This window comes from Etheostoma spectabile, chromosome 9, assembly GCF_008692095.1.
Source record: "Etheostoma spectabile isolate EspeVRDwgs_2016 chromosome 9, UIUC_Espe_1.0, whole genome shotgun sequence".
Taxonomy (NCBI): Eukaryota; Metazoa; Chordata; class Actinopteri; order Perciformes; family Percidae; genus Etheostoma; species Etheostoma spectabile.
Window position 1 is genome coordinate 26,271,197 of NC_045741.1, and position 5,837 is coordinate 26,277,033.

Here is a 5,837-nt window from a genome sequence, read left to right on the forward strand (position 1 = left end):
AACAAAAATTACAATAATGAATGAATGAGAAAAGTAAGAAAATGTTATGGTGCAGGAAGGAGGACCCAAATGCAGAGCAGTAGAAGAGAACTAAAGCAGAGTTTATTGCAGTTAACAGTCCAACCAAACAGGGAACAAAACCAAAATCCAAGAATCCACAATCCAAAACGGGGGGAAGGCGATGGCAAGGCAGGGTACACGTCACGGAGGAAAAAAGGAACAAGCGGTCACAGTGGGCAGGAGAAAAGACAACATACCACATGGACGGCAATGCTGACAGGTCACAGGACGACGGCAAAGGCAAACAAAACTAGAATTATCCAACAAGGACAAAGGAAACACTGGGGTTAAATACAGGAGGTAATGAGGTAACGGGGAACAGTGAGACATCAGGTGAATCACATTAGGGGGGGCTGGACAATCAGACAAACAAGTGAAGCTAGACAAGCCTAGACACGACAAGACAGGAAGCTGACTATCAAAATAACAGGAAGTAGAACAAACAGACACTTGCGGAATCACAAGACAGAACCACACAGGACTGGGGAGAAACAGAGACAAAAACACAGGGAAGGCCAAACGGAAAATAACCCCCAACAAAACCCCAAACCACAACAAAAAGATAAAAAAAAAACAATACAATCAATACAAATGTCCATCACATTACTAGGTACCAAACGCCACTTTAAAAGATGCGTCTTAAGTCTTGATTTAAAAGACCAGGTCAGTAAGGATACGCATCTCACTGGGCAGCTTATCAGAGCTTAGGTCCAGAAAAACGAAAAGCGCGCCACCCCAGTGTTTCAGTTTTGACCCGGGCACTTCAACATGAGTTGATTAGATGACTCAACGTCCAACCACAATTACGAATAATCAGCTGTTAAATGTAAGATGGGGCAAGGCCATTAAGAGCTTTAAAAACAAACAATACAATTTTATACTTAATTCTAAAGAGTACCGGGAGCCAATGGAGAGAATAAAGAATCAGAGTTATGTGGTCTCTTTTTTTCGTGCCCGTTAACAGGCGGGCCGCTGCATTTAACACCAAATTCTTTTTTTCTTTCTTTTAGTTTAAGTTTTAGTTTCATGAACAATTACATGGAAACATGGCTAGTGTCTTTGCATGTGCATACCCTTTGATTTTGACTCAATGTGATGTATGGTACCTCCACTGATCAATTCAAATGTTTAATTAAGTGTAATTGTTTATAACACATTGTTTCATTCATCTTGTGTGTAGGGTAAACAGTTATACCTTCACTAATACCTGTAATACCTTCACCGTCTGACGGAGGTGAATTCTCCTCCTGTGCTTCCTCGTTTCTAGTGTGGGACACCAGATGGCAAACCTGAAGGTTGTAGCCCTTCCGTTGTACCTGCATGCATTATTCAAAGCCCATTTATCACTGAAAAAGTCCCAGTGTAGCCACATTAAACATCCGCTGGCTCGTTTGTTTATGCCATATTTATGCCTTCAAAATACAGAGCAAGGTTTGCTACTTGTACAATTAGTGACCTATATTTAACCCCATGTGAATCTGAATTATTTAACAGCCATCATTTTATTATGTCATTTTGTTATGCTACATGCTGTCTTAGAGGGAAATACATAAATATAGGATGCCTGTCATCGACCTTTGAACACAGCATAATGTACAGTGCAACGTTCTTGATGGGCTGCTAGTGATTTATCTCCGCGTGGTAGAAAACACTGGTGCACAGTCAGCTACAAACCTTAATATGGTTAAATGGGTTTCAATAAGCTGCCCGTACATTTCAAATACAGAGTAATCACAACATTATTTTACAAGTTCAGAACATTTTAATTTGTGTTATGGTGAAACTGACATCCATAGGGTGTCTACAGTAAATCCAGTGAGGATGACGTCCGTGCACGAGCAGGCGTAAATACGTTTGCATCACATTGACTTTTATTCTTTTTTCTCAATCTGCTTGGCATTCTGTTAAAGCAAGGGTGTATTGAATATATCAGGGTTAAGCAAGGTCGACACCCACTTTAAACTGCTTACACACACACACACACACACACACACACACACACACACACACACACACACACACACAGCTGCTTTAAGTCCTTGGTGGTGAAGTCAGGGTCATGATCCGTGTGATCAATAGCTCAATAGCCTGCAGGATCTCAAGAGGTCCTAATTTCTAAGTGGGATAGAGAAACAATACCGTTGAACAATGTCCTAACACTGCATTGCAATGAGCTGTTCCATTCTTTTCTGACACTGAGAACACTCTGTCTTGTCAAAATATGTATCTTATATGACATACAATAGGTGATATACTCTTAAAGATCTTAATTTGATTCTGGGTCCAACAATAATTCAGATTGATATTTTTGCAATGTGCAAAAAATAATTGCTAGAAAATATTTTTTTCAATAGCTTGTACATAGCCTACAAAAGGGGGCCTGGCAGAAAAAAAAGTTAGGGAACTGCTAGTCTAAATCCTTCACGTTCTACTTCTGCTGCAAGACATTTCTTAGTATTGGAATTTTAAATTTGGTGGATTTCTGAAGACTAGGGTTGACTGCTCCTCAACTGTTTTTTTTTATCAATTTTTAGAGAAGATAATCACACTACTACAAATAATACAGACGCAAATCAGAACTGACACAGTAAAGCTCATCTTCAATAAAATAAACATAAACATGACAGGGCTGTAACATGTGATAGTTGGCACAGATCACCTGTGGTCCAAAAGTTAACCCATCCCAGAGTTAACCTGAAGAGAGAAGCACTTCAAATAAAACTAAGCAATGACAAGCGGACGTATACTACATACATAGCAATACTCATTTGTTGATGGTTGACACATACGGAGAGCATGGCTCCAAGGCTTTCCTCTCCTCTAAGAACACCATTAAAGATCTCCACATATTGTCAAAGACGAGATATTTACCCTTTAACGTAAAAATGAGTTTTTCCAGTGCAAGACAGTCTGACAGTCCTGTAAGCCAGACATTAACAATTGGTTTGACAGTGGATTTCCAAGATTTAGCTATGGTTTATTTAGCTTGTAAGATGCAGAGTAATCATAGATCTGTTTGCCTTACTGAGATTATGATTCACGGGAAAAATGCCAAAGATGCACAGTTTGGCGTCTAATAATAGCTTTATACTTGTGACATTTAAAATCACATCCATCACTTCACTCCCATTTGTGGGCAGTGCTTGAGATTGGTTTAAAGAAATGCCATTAAACCAGAGCATGGTTTCTCCCATCCCAAAATGCTATGTGGACTAGCCACACCCTCCTTTAGAGCGCTTTGGAGGAGGGTCTGGCAAAGTGGGACTAGGGAACTGCTGATTTAAGGACATGCTCACAATTTTCAACATCTTTTCGGGGATTAAACACAACATGCCATTCCCCTTTTAACCAATTCCCAAACCAGTTGTATGAAACATATTGCACTTCTGTGGCATTCTGGGGAGAGGAGTTTTCTGATCTGCCAACCATTGGTCCTCACTGGCATTAAACTAGGTTTGTTCCAATTAGCACCAAGATGAAATGTGAACCATCCAAACAATGGCCCTCTTTTAAAAAAAACAAAAAGGCAGAGATTAAGGGCTAACGGCATTTCTCAAACTCATCTGTCGTGTAGAAAACCTGAGGGACGATGGGAGACTGGCAAACAGGAAGTGATGGCGTAAGGTCACAGTGTTTTTACTTATCTCACAGAGAGAGGATGAAGGGCTAAACAAAGAATTAAGGGTGTAAACATAAAAATTATTTGAACTTAAATGAATAATTTTTGCATCCTCACGTTGTGGTTTTTATAGAGTCAATCAACAGTGCATTAGCTGTGCCACTCAAATGCACACAAGAGGATATACCCATTATGACCACATATAAAATGGATGATGCTCATGTTCAGTGTGTGTATCCATTAATCTGAATGGCATGTTGTCTGGCCAGATTTTAAATAGCCTGTTAATTTGTAATATACAAGGATTACTGTTTATCATTCCCATGTTGATTAGTGGAACAGACCATGTTGCTACATGAAACAAAGTAACACCTACTACTTCCCTCAAACACATACTAATTTGTTCATCAATTTAAATGGATTTTCCTTGTTGCGTCATATTTTGTTTCCTTATTATCGCTTAATGGTTTATTATGGCCAGCCAATAAAGCATGGAAGGGAGGAAGTGAACTGCTCTGCGCTAGGATTTAATTTATTGTATTTGGTTTTCTAAAGCCAGTGATTAATCACAGGGTCCAGGCCAAATGTATCATACTCAGAGTGAGGATTGATTATTTCATTATGAAATTATCCCCCCCAAAAAAAGTCCTTGGTCAAATGTGCTTTTGCTGTGCTGTTTAACACCAACCCACCGCACAAACACTTCACCCATCCACATTCCTGTCGCCCCTCATTTCTCTCCTCCGCCATCACTCTTCTTCCCCTCCTTATCTTCCTCCCCTCCAGGGATCCAGCACATATATCAATTACAGTTTTGTCACAGTTAATTAAGGCCATGGAGAATTAATGACACCAATGTAAAAAGAGAGATTGTCTTTATTGTTATGATTATTCTATTCCAGGCCCTCTAGTCCAGTTGTCAACCTCTGTATTGTTGAAAAACAGACTATATATCCACAACGTTCCACTTCCGGGGTTGCCCCCTCAAAATCAGCCGGATGCCCTTCTTTTCAGCTGAATGACCGTTACCTTCCTCTTTCTTTGTGTTGGAATTTTTTAGCTCCAGTGGATTTCTGAGGACTATGGTTAACTGCTCCTCAGATCACTGCAGGGTAAATCCAGACCGCTAGCTAGACTATCTGTCCAATCTGAGTTTTCTGTTGAACGACTTAAACCTTTGAATGTACACTTGTACACAGCGCCGCCCATGCCGATTCTGATTTGTTTAAAGAAATGCCAATAAACCAGAGCCTTTTTTAGTATTTGCAGCTCAGCAAATATAGTCTATTATTTTACACAGGATGTGCCTGTTTTTGTCAACATCCTCATTATGTTATGGATCCCCATCCTGTACCCCGCATCATGCGAAGCAGCTATGTTTACTTTCCCAAACATCGTTACTTGCATTGCGTTCGTCATGTGGACCCTAATTTGTTCATGCTTTTCAGGTTTTTCAATATGGGCTTTAAATCATTAAAGTTCCCATGACATGGTGCTCTTTGGATGCTTTTAAATAGACCATTGTGGTCCCCTAATACCATATCCCAAAATTCAGTCTTGGTGCAGAATCACAGCCACTACAGCCAGTCCCACAGTGAGCTTTCCTTAGGATGTGCCATTTCTTAGTCTGTAGTTTCTAAGGAGGAGGGGGGGGGGTGGCCTTGGCCTTGGCCTTGGCTAACTGCCACTTAGCTTGTTTGAAAGCCATGATGTCTCTCTCTCATGGGTGGGCCAAATTCTCTGGGTGGCAAAGCAGAGAAGGGGAGGTAACCTTGCCCCTTAGACCTCAATTTTTTTTTTTTTTTTTTTTCTATTTTGTTATTTCCCTCTTATTCTAACCCCAACCGCCCGTCAGACACCGCCTACACAGCCTGGGTCTGTCCGAGGTTTCTGCCTAAAAGGAAGTTTTTCTCTCCACTGTTGCATCGTTGCTTGCTCTGGAGGAAACTACTAGAACTGTTGGGACCTACTCTATCTGTAAAGTGTCTGGTAACCCCCCCTCTTGTTATGAATTGATACTATAAATAAAATTGAATTGAATTGAAAATTGAAATAAGGGGCAATATACCAGATTGGCCCATCTTTCTCAAAGGCAGAGCAGGATACCCAGGGCTTGGTTCACACCTATCCCTATTTCTAGCCACTGGGGGACCATAGG

The 5,837-nt window shown here is 40.5% G+C and overlaps 1 protein-coding gene and 1 long non-coding RNA gene across 2 annotated transcripts in view; both read left to right on the plus strand.

Annotated features, from left to right (window-relative positions):
• LOC116695607 (inactive N-acetylated-alpha-linked acidic dipeptidase-like protein 2) overlaps window positions 1–5,837 on the plus strand; it is a 730,805-nt gene that overhangs the window by 162,984 nt on the left and 561,984 nt on the right. The window lies entirely within an intron of this gene.
• Window positions 1–5,837, plus strand: part of LOC116695675 (uncharacterized) — a 17,369-nt gene that overhangs the window by 2,155 nt on the left and 9,377 nt on the right. Inside the window, exon 2 of the long non-coding RNA XR_004333525.1 lies at window positions 5,438–5,445. This is a non-coding gene — a long non-coding RNA (uncharacterized LOC116695675). The remainder of the gene's footprint in view (window positions 1–5,437; window positions 5,446–5,837) is intronic.